The following is an 11,762-nucleotide window of genomic DNA, read 5'->3' as shown; positions in this document are numbered from 1 at the left end:
GTCGGGAGAGGCCATGGTGGAAACTTCCAAAAAGGTTCAGGTTCGGCATCCCATGGACCTTGCGGGTATTGCGGAAAGCCGAATCACTCAGAAGACAATTGCTGGAAGACGGGAGGCAAATGTCTGCGTTGCGGAAGCGCAGACCACCAGCTTGCTACCTGCCCACTTTTAACGCAAGAAAGAAGGGGAGCTTAACCCACGTCAAAGACCAACACGGGACCGAATAAGGGGAATGAGGCGAAATCTAAGGTGCCAGCTCGAGTTTATTCCTTAGAACCTCTGTGACACCCCACATCTCCCTAAGGCGGACCAAAGGGTATCCGCGGACGCCTGCCCAGCTCTCGCCAGGACTCAAGCAATACTATTCATGCTTAACGCCAGTCCGAACGTCACAACAAGATAGAATAACATAAACACAAAATGCGAAAGCGTTCAAGCTTAACAATCATCCATTAACCAACCCATAGATAAGGCGTTCAAGATACAACTTAAATCCCAAATATACGTCAGGCCCAAAAGTTACACTTCAATTCCAAAATACAACCCCAACAAAGGGCATAGCCAAAATATAATAGAAACCTTAAAACAAAAGTACAGCGAAGGTTTTCTCCATACTTCTCCGAGACTCGATCCTGTTAAGGAAAACAAAACTATGGGGTGAGCTAAACGCTCGTGAGGCCAAGAACACACATGCAAGCACTTAGTCAAATAACAAACCCAACTTTAATAAATAAAGTCATGTCTTTTCAATAATCAATCATTTAAACAGGAAAAGTAATCAGAAACAATTCAAGGATATAGTAGCTCTCAGGAGCTAAGTTCCACTCGATCTGCCGATGTCATTCGTATACCTTCCCGCATTTACCCTCCTGTCAACCGGGTCGGTATTTCCATTTCCGTAGATCACCACTTACTTCCCTCCGTCCACCGTACACCCCAAGGGCCCACAATTCTATTATTGGGCGATACTCTACGAGTATGCCAAGCAAGACCTCTTATTAGGTCGAGCTTATGTGTATCTCATGGCTCGCCCCAGTCCCCGACCAAGCCCATTACCGGCTCGAGTCTAAGGTTGGCCTATGAGTTTGGGCGTCCCCCATTCATTTGAAAGTCGAGAAGGTTCACTCCAACGACATAAGCATTCATGACATAACATTGCATTTCATTCATTCATTACATTTCATTCGTTCATTTGAAATTAGAACGAGTGCGATAAAGTACGCACCGCCCTTATTTTTAAAACTTCCAACAAATACCACAAATAAGCAAGTATCAAAATTCACACACTTGACACTCACCGAGCAATTCGATAAGAAATATATTTCTGGGAGTTCAAGTGTCCACGGTGAGATCCTCTTGAAGGTCTCCTTGCGCGCCTGGCAATTTAATAGCGGATAATCATACAATTAACCCACTTATCAAGAAGATTGTACACTAGTACAATCTAAGAATTATTTTGCAAAAAGGGACCTCAATTACACGTAAATCGAGGTTCAACTTGCCTTTTATTATGTACAATATTATTTGAGTTTTTATCATGAAAATCGAGGGCAAAACGTTTAAGAATATCAAAAGAATAAAGAGTTCTTGAAAAACTCTATTTCTTTGAAATTGGAAAATTTTTCAGTTTTACGATAAATCTTTGAAAAATCGTAACTCGTTCGGTATAAGTCGAGAATTGGAAAACTTTATACCGTTGGAAACCTATTAGAAAGTACTATAAGTTCCTAGAAGACACTTTTCTATGAATCGAAGTGAAAAGTGTTCAAAAATGAGCTTGAAGACGCAGGGTTGGTTTTCATGGCAGAATTAAGTTGGATTTCGGCCAACTTTGGAAATTCGGCACGATTCACACGTTGCAAACCGGCCTCTGAAATTTGCAGCTCAATTAGTGTTGCAAGTGAGGTGTATAACAAAACAAGCGGATCAAGAATCGGAGCTTCGAGTACCGAGATACGGTAGCCCGAAGTTGGGGAAATTCAAGACTGGAGAAGAATTTCCAGATTTGAACCTCTAACTTTAGTAATTTAATTGGGTATCGAAACGAACTTGGATTGGTACCAAAATTGGCAGTATTTCAATACTATATGGAAGGTATCCCTCTGTCAAAATTCAGGGAAAAATACCCTCGGAAAGATAGTTAATTAGTCAACCAAAGTTCAGGAAAATTCTAAGGCAATCTGCCTTTAAACTTTCATTTTCCAAATTCAAATCGTTTAATCATGAAAACTATCCAACCATGGTTCATTGGTAAAATAAAGGTCTAAGATACAACCATGATACCATTGGTAATGGTTTAGCATCAAATTTTCAATTAATAAGATCACTCCCAAGTTTTTGTCCCAAATCAGTCCAAATATTACGTTTTCCAAAACAGGGCAGTCCTAATGTTTTAGTCACAACTCAATCAATTTAGCTCAGAATTGGGCATGGTTTATGGCGTTGGAAAATACATTCAGAGTACTAAAAGTTCACAGAAGGAAATGTTTTGAAATTTGGCAAGTAACCAGCTCGAAATTGAGCCTCAAGTTACTGCTTCTACAAACCATTCCAGCAGATCCGAGAGACAGGACAGCTATCTTAAAACGAGTGGTTCGGCTCACTCACAAGGAACCAGAACGTGAATTTTATCTCAAATTAAAGCCTGGGATGTCTAGTTTCAAACGCCACTGACGGCACATGATTTCGACATCCGAGGACAGAGTTATAGCTGAAATACCACCGCTGGTCTCAGCCATACGTGAGCAGTTTCCAGGTTTGCTAGTTTTTACAAAAAAATTCATTTGCCCAACTAAACCTCATTATTTTTCAATGAAATTTTCCACACATCTAATACATCATATAAGCATCCAATTCAAGCCATTAGATCATTTAAAATTGGCCTTATCATGGCCGAACAAAACAGGGGTATTTTCGGAAATTTTTCGCATCTTGCACCCAATGAAGTTTCTACCAATAACACACCATTAATCCATCATTTTAACCACTAAACCAACAATATAACCACCATCAATCATCAAATCAGCAACAACCCAAGTGTGGGAATTCCTAGAGCCCACTTTTCAAATTTCCAACAATATCAAGTCACCCATACACATGCAAGTACTTAGAGATGCATATCTACTACTATAAATCAAGTTTAAGATTATGGATCATGTTATACCTTCTTAGTGTCCTAGATCAGAATTTTTGGCCCTCAAAATGCTCCAAGAAACCGTGAAAAACTCCTCCTTTTGCTAGCTAGATGAACTCTCCAAGTGACAAGCTAAGTGTAGTTCAAATTTGGTGTGAATCTATGAAGGTTTTGTGCAAGAATTGAAGATGAAAATGACAACTTTGTGTTGTTTCTTTGCTGCTGAGAATTCGGCCAAGAGAGAGACTAAGAGAGAGAGTATTTGGTCCAAATTTAGCTTCTTAAGGAAGACACAATGTGTGGTGCAAAATCATCCCCAAAGTCAACTCTCACTAGGGTGCGTTTGGGCGCGTTTCGGCTCGATTTCTCTCGCATTTGTTTCACTAGTGCACTAATCCTCTAATGCACTTATATTCATGTAAATATTATTCACTCTTAATTGTCCCGAAATAAGGGTCTAAAGTCCCTCAGTTAAAATCAAGCGTGTGCAAACGCGTACCACCAATTTAAGCGCGATAACGCGAAACCTCCAAGAAATCCTTATAACGATAATACTAATAACAATCACTGGAGTATTTAATCGTTAAAATACCTAATTTAGGTCCCTTGTATAAGTCTTTAATATTCCAAGCCTATTGTACTCTCAATCGGGTAAAATTTCCAAGCACTAATCACTGTTCTCACTAAACGCGCTCCCGGAAATTAATTTTTTGAAACAAGTCACTTTAAAAATATAATGGAGCTATATTTCCACATAATTAGGTTCAATAGGTCTAGAAAATAATACTCGGAATAAATGAACAAGTAAATAATTAAATAGGCTCAAAATAGGGTTTTAATAGGAGTTTTACGAGTCTTTACATGAGTCGAGTATTAACTCCGCAAATCTCCAATAAATTTGTATCCATGCGTCTTTTGGAAAACTATACACGCGTGAGTAATATATGCTCACTTAGAACTTAATCACCTTTAATTCTCGATTAACTTTTCTTAATCTGCTATTGTCCGTTCTTAATTTCCCCAGGATAATCATACTCTCGAATATAATATCACCTTGAAACACTCGTGTTCACTATTTCTCACCTAAACAATCCTTCCGAAAATTGAAGTTGTTAACGGGACATTTCAAAAACATAATGAAGACATTATTCCATACGAATGGATTTAAAATGGTCGTAATAAATTATTTGGGGAAAACAGGTGGATAAATACTTAATTAAACCATTAATATTTGATAAAATAAGAATTTTTTTCGGGTCTTCACATCCTCCCCTCCTTAAAAGGAATTTCGTCCTCGAAATTCAAACTTAGAAAAATATCACATCCCTCAATAGTCATGCTTAGCAAGTTAGTCAATAACTTACACTTTCCAATTCTTATCTCATAGTTTCTATCCGCCCAATTAACAATCAAGTTTTTTTTTTTTATCACCAAAATGCAATTTAACTTCCCAATCGGATAGTAGCTTAATTGGCTTCCTGTCTACCTCATATAGGAAATGTTTGTACTTCTTTAATGCGAATATCACAGCCACTAACTCCAAATCATGAGTTGGCTATTTTCTCTCGTGATATTGAACTCTTTAGAGGCATATACAATCACCTTATCATGCATCAGTGGTATACATTCTAAACTATCATATGAAACATCTATATAAATCACAAAACTGCCTCCTCAGCTTGGTAAGGCTAACACAAGTGCATCGATTAAACATTTTTTTTTTCACTTTCAAAATTCCTCCTCAGATTTAAAATCCCACATAACTTGCCAAGTCTTGCACTCTTAGAAAATTCCTTGATCAAACCAAAGGAAAGGTTCGACTGCCATCAAGAACTCCAAATTCCGGTAGGATTTTCTAGTCGTTTCCTCTTAAACAACTTCCACTGTAGTTGAGTCAACAACAATTCCTTCCTTAGATATTGTATAACCTAGAAAGGCTATTTCCTTCCAGTCGAACTCACATTTGTCGAACTTAACGAAAGTTGGTGCATTCTCGGGGTTTGTAACACATCTCCAAGTATCTTTCATGATCTTCTCAAACCTTAGAGTATACCGATATATCATCAATAGTGCCACCACAGATTAATCCAATTACGATCTAAAACCCCAATGCATTCAGGTCATAGTTGCTACTAGTGCATTGGTCAACCCAATGGCGTAATGAAAAGTTCAAAGTGTCTCTATCTTGAATTGGAAGTGATTTTAAACACATCAGTTTCTAGAGTCCTCAACTGGTAATAGCTCTACTTTAAATTCAACTTGAATAATATCACGGCTCCTTGCCATTGGTCGTAATTTCCGACTATGTGAGACAATGGAACATTTGCTCTTAGTGAACACATCGTTCAAGTCTCGTTATTGTATATATATATATACACCCTCAAGCTTCCATTCCAAATGTGATATCCGACTCCTCAATCTACCAAAAATTTTCTTTCACTAACCCAAGTCTCACAGTATTAATATATCAAATCGGTAACCAAACATTGGATTCCAACTTCAACACCAAGCTCTCGATTTGGTCACGATCCCTAGTCGCCTCCAGACCTTAGGGTGGTCTATATTCTCAAGCACAATCTCGACTATGTCTAATACCGTTCGTGTCTTATAATAAGTCTAAAAGTGTGGGCAAGATTTTGAATATACATGTAAGTTGTAAAACAGATCAAAAGCGGAGTAAAGTTTCATATGTCATAAGGATCATAATAGGTACATCAAGTTGGAATAGATTTATCAAATCATTTCAAAAGGAAAAAGGGAAACAATAAGATCGTAACAAAACGTGCCAAATTGCCAAGATACAAAACAAAAGACTTTTCCCTTTTTCACAAGGTTAAATTTCCAAAAGTGCTAGTCTAGTCTAGGGTACTACAACCCCTATCCCTCGAGTGTAGTCAAAGCATCCTCACTCGTAAAACTTCCACTACTAGCACCTCCTTCATAACCATTAGTACTAATTACTTCCATCTGGCACTTGATTGCTTTATAGCGGCCTAGCTGGCTGCTGAGTATTTCCTCTTTTTGATAGGGTTACCAGGGCAATTCGAAAACTTATGCTCAGTACTACCGCACTTAAAACATTTTCCTTGCTTTCTCCAGCACCCGGCTTCAGTGTGGTTAACCTTGCCACAGTATCCACAAGTTACATGAGAAGTGACGGCCTGACTAGTTTGGGAATTTCCTTTGTGTTTCTTCTCCAGTTCTACGTTCTGGCGTAGCAGCTCAGTTTTCTCTGCATATTCTTGTTTCCACCGTCCTTCCCAGTACTCAGCTAGTTTTCTTTGAAATTCTACCTCATTTCAAAGAATATCCATTTCCTTACGCATTTCTTCCAAGGTTGTCATCTTACCGGTTGGTTTAAGTCAAATGCTAGCCTGCCAGGTAGATCAGAGGATCAAAATAAGTAACTATTCATAATGGAAGCTCAAGTCATAGTACTCTTTCATTCTTTTGCTTATAGGTTACCCCGAAATACAAATCTTAACTATCCTCTGCTTAATACGGCGAGTTCTTAAGTCTCCAAGAGATTGTTATCACTATTTACAATTATAACCAGATGCAGGGACCCTATTCCTTAATATAAAATTTTCAAGTTTTAGTTCAGTCTCCAATACTTACTTATAAGTTACTCGAGAAGAAACTCTAATACTTTGTTTCCACACGTACCTTATTTGATTCCCTTAAATCGATCCTACTATTTCGAGATTAGATTCTCCGTGAAACTTAGATGGAGCGAACTTCAAGAATTGCTCAGCTCCTCAACCTTACTTGATTCTTAGGTTGGTCGATTGGTTTAGGGTTTTAGTGCTCCACTAATCATGCTAGGGCATCAATCGTCTGGTTAATAGCAATAACTACACGATTATTTTCATTCATTTCTAGGGTTTTGATTCAGTCCAGCAGTCGTTCTATAATCGTTTCCTTGAGCTTGGGGTTGCTTAACCCCTCGCCCCCAATCCTTTTCACTCTTTTGGTCACCCATAAATTTAACATATTTAAAAAGGCATGACATAAAGTGAGTGCATATAAACGGAGTTTGAAAAGCGATACCTTTATCACGCCAAACAAATACAAGAATAAAAAGGGAAGATACCAAAATAATCGCAAATGGGTACAACCCAATCATGGATTTGAAATCATGAAACAGTAAAGTCAAGCATGCCATGAGTAATGTTTAATTGCCTCAAAAGATAGGAAACATTGTGAAACAAAATACAAAATGCAATGGCCTTTAAGCGAGTGCCACCCCTTCTATCTTTGGCAAAAACTATTAAAATAGTTTAAATCACTAACTTAGTGATTGGCGGAGCCAAAAGTCTTAATTTCCCCCGTAGGATCATTTTCATTTCTAGCACTAGGGGTTTTAAATCTCATGTCCCTTATCGAATATCTTGTCATTCTCCACTTGTTCAACCAAGATAATACACCCAGCCATCGACTTATCCATCATGTCTTTAATTTCGGACACTACCCCAACAAGTCGATTCTTAGCTTTTTAAAGCTTCTCACAAGGAGCTTTTGTCTTCCTCGCTCCTTAAATATCTCAATCTCCACTTCAGGAATTCTAGTAGTTTAGACATCCGCAACCGCCCCCGGTTCTCGATTGTCCCCTTGAATCACCCTATTTTCCTCAAATAGCCACTTCCGATGATCGGCCACTATAAACACTCCATTACTTGGGCACGAGTAAGTCCTTTGGAAATAACATATCGTACTAATTCGGCGAGTTGGATTACACTTCCAATGAACCCTCCCCTAGGCCCTTCACGGCCATGGTTACCATAATGCGTCTCCAAGACGGTGCAATGCCACCATTACTTTCCGTAACTTACAATTAAGATTAAAAGCTTAAATGGGACCAAATACTCTAAATAAACTGGATTGATCATTCCATACTATCCCACATGTATCACACAAGATCAAGACTCCTTATCATCCACTAATTCAAACCTAGGTTCTAATTTTCATTTTCACAAGCAGTCACTTAACTTTCAATCCAATTCCACAGTCCGGCATCCTGAACGTTTAAGCCTAGGATACACTACAGAGATCTAAAGCCTAAGCTCTGATACCAACTGTGACGCCCCACATCTCCCTAAGGCGGACCAAAGGGTATCCGCGGACGCCTGCCCAACTCTCGCCAGGACTCAAGCAATACTATTCATGCTTAACGCCAGTCCGAACGTCACAACAAGAAAGAATAACATAAACACAAAATGCGAAAGCGTTCAAGCTTAACAATCATCCATTATCCAACCCATAGATAAGGCGTTCAAGATACAACTTAAATCCCAAATATACGTCAGGCCCAAAAGTTACACTTCAATTCCAAAATACAACCCCAACAAAGGGCATAGCCAAAATATAATAGAAACCTTAAAACAAAAGTACAGCGAAGGTTTTCTCCATACTTCTCCGAGACTCGATCCTGTTAAGGAAAACAAAACTATGGGGTGAGCTAAACGCTCGTGAGGCCAAGAACACACATGCAAGCACTTAGTCAAATAACAAACCCAACTTTAATAAATAAAGTCATGTCTTTTCAATAATCAATCATTTAAACAGGAAAAGTAATCAGAAACAATTCAAGGATATAGTAGCTCTCAGGAGCTAAGTTCCACTCGATCTGCCGATGTCATTCGTATACCTTCCCGCATTGACCCTCCTGTCAACCGGGTCGGTATTTCCATTTCCGTAGATCACCACTTACTTCCCTCCGTCCACCATACACCCCAAGGGCCCACAAGTCTATTATTGGGCGATACTCTACGAGTATGCCAAGCAAGACCTCTTATTAGGTCGAGCTTATGTGTATCTCATGGCTCGCCCCAGTCCCCGACCAAGCCCATTACCGGCTCGAGTCTAAGGTTGGCCTATGAGTTTGGGCGTCCCCCATTCATTTGAAAGTCGAGGAGGTTCACTCCAACGACATAAGCATTCATGACATAACATTGCATTTCATTCATTCATTACATTTCATTCGTTCATTTGAAATTAGAACGAGTGCGATAAAGTACGCACTGCCCTTATTTTTAAAACTTCCAACAAATACCACAAATAAGCAAGTATCAAAATTCACACACTTGACACTCACCGAGCAATTCGATAAGAAATATATTTCTGGGAGTTCAAGTGTCCACGGTGAGATCCTCTTGAAGGTCTCCTTGCGCGCCTGGCAATTTAATAGCGGATAATCATACAATTAACCCACTTATCAAGAAGATTGTACACTAGTACAATCTAAGAATTATTTTGCAAAAAGGGACCTCAATTACACGTAAATCGAGGTTCAACTTGCCTTTTATTATGTACAATATTATTTGAGTTTTTATCATGAAAATCGAGGGCAAAACGTTTAAGAATATCAAAAGAATAAAGAGTTCTTGAAAAACTCTATTTCTTTGAAATTGGAAAATTTTTCAGTTTTACGATAAATCTTTGAAAAATCGTAACTCGTTCGGTATAAGTCGAGAATTGGAAAACTTTATACCGTTGGAAACCTCTTAGAAAGTACTATAAGTTCCTAGAAGACACTTTTCTATGAATCGAAGTGAAAAGTGTTCAAAAATGAGCTTGAAGACGCAGGGTTGGTTTTCATGGCAGAATTAAGTTGGATTTCGGCCAACTTTGGAAATTCGGCACGATTCACACGTTGCAAACCGGCCTCTGAAATTTGCAGCTCAATTAGTGTTGCAAGTGAGGTGTATAACAAAACAAGCATATCAAGAATCGGAGCTTCGAGTACCGAGATACGGTAGCCCGAAGTTGGGGAAATTCAAGACTGGAGAAGAATTTCCAGATTTGAACCTCTAACTTTAGTAATTTAATTGGGTATCGAAACGAACTTGGATTGGTACCAAAATTGGCAGTATTTCAATACTATATGGAAGGTATCCCTCTGTCAAAATTCAGGGAAAAATACCCTCGGAAAGATAGTTAATTAGTCAACCAAAGTTCAGGAAAATTCTAAGGCAATCTGCCTTTAAACTTTCATTTTCCAAATTCAAATCGTTTAATCATGAAAACTATCCAACCATGGTTCATTGGTAAAATAAAGGTCTAAGATACAACCATGATACCATTGGTAATGGTTTAGCATCAAATTTTCAATTAATAAGATCACTCCCAAGTTTTTGTCCCAAATCAGTCCAAATATTACGTTTTCCAAAACAGGGCAGTCCTAATGTTTTAGTCACAACTCAATCAATTTAGCTCGGAATTGGGCATGGTTTATGGCGTTGGAAAATACATTCAGAGTACTAAAAGTTCACAGAAGGAAATGTTTTGAAATTTGGCAAGTAACCAGCTCAAAATTGAGCCTCAAATTACTGCTTCTACAAACCATTCCAGCAGATCCGAGAGACAGGACAGCTATCTTAAAACGAGTGGTTCGGCTCACTCACAAGGAACCAGAACGTGAATTTTATCTCAAATTAAAGCCTGGGATGTCTAGTTTCAAACGCCACTGACGGAACATGATTTCGACATCCGAGGACAGAGTTATAGCCGAAATACCACCGCTGGTCTGAGCCATACGTGAGCAGTTTCCAGGTTTGCTAGTTTTTACAAAAAAATTCATTTGCCCAACTAAACCTCATTATTTTTCAATGAAATTTTCCACACATCTAATACATCATATAAGCATCCAATTCAAGCCATTAGATCATTTAAAATTGGCCTTATCATGGCCGAACAAAACAGGGGTATTTTCGGAAATTTTTCGCATCTTGCACCCAATGAAGTTTCTACCAATAACGCACCATTAATCCATCATTTTAACCACTAAACCAACAATATAACCACCATCAATCATCAAATCAGCAACAACCCAAGTGTGGGAATTCCTAGAGCCCACTTTTCAAATTTCCAACAATATCAAGTCACCCATACACATGCAAGTACTTAGAGATGCATATCTACTACTATAAATCAAGTTTAAGATTATGGATCATGTTATACCTTCTTAGTGTCCTAGATCAGAATTTTTGGCCCTCAAAATGCTCCAAGAAACCGTGAAAAACTCCTCCTTTTGCTAGCTAGATGAACTCTCCAAGTGACAAGCTAAGTGTAGTTCAAATTTGGTGTGAATCTATAAAGGTTTTGTGCAAGAATTGAAGATGAAAATGACAACTTTGTGTTGTTTCTTTGCTGCTGAGAATTCGGCCAAGAGAGAGACTAAGAGAGAGAGTATTTGGTCCAAATTTAGCTTCTTAAGGAAGACACAATGTGTGGTGCAAAATCATCCCCAAAGTCAACTCTCACTAGGGTGCGTTTGGGCGCGTTTCGGCTCGATTTCTCTCGCATTTGTTTCACTAGTGCACTAATCCTCTAATGCACTTATATTCATGTAAATATTATTCACTCTTAATTGTCCCGAAATAAGGGTCTAAAGTCCCTCAATTAAAATCAAGCGTGTGCAAACGCGTACCACCAATTTAAGCGCGATAACGCGAAACCTCCAAGAAATCCTTATAACGATAATACTAATAACAATCACTGGAGTATTTAATCGTTAAAATACCTAATTTAGGTCCCTTGTATAAGTCTTTAATATTCCAAGCCTATTGTACTCTCAATCGGGTAAAATTTCCAAGCACTAATCACTGTTCTCACTAAACGCGCTCCCGGA

This window comes from Coffea arabica, chromosome 8c (assembly GCF_036785885.1).
Source record: "Coffea arabica cultivar ET-39 chromosome 8c, Coffea Arabica ET-39 HiFi, whole genome shotgun sequence".
Lineage (NCBI taxonomy): Eukaryota > Viridiplantae > Streptophyta > Magnoliopsida > Gentianales > Rubiaceae > Coffea > Coffea arabica.
This window is presented reverse-complemented; position numbering follows the sequence as displayed.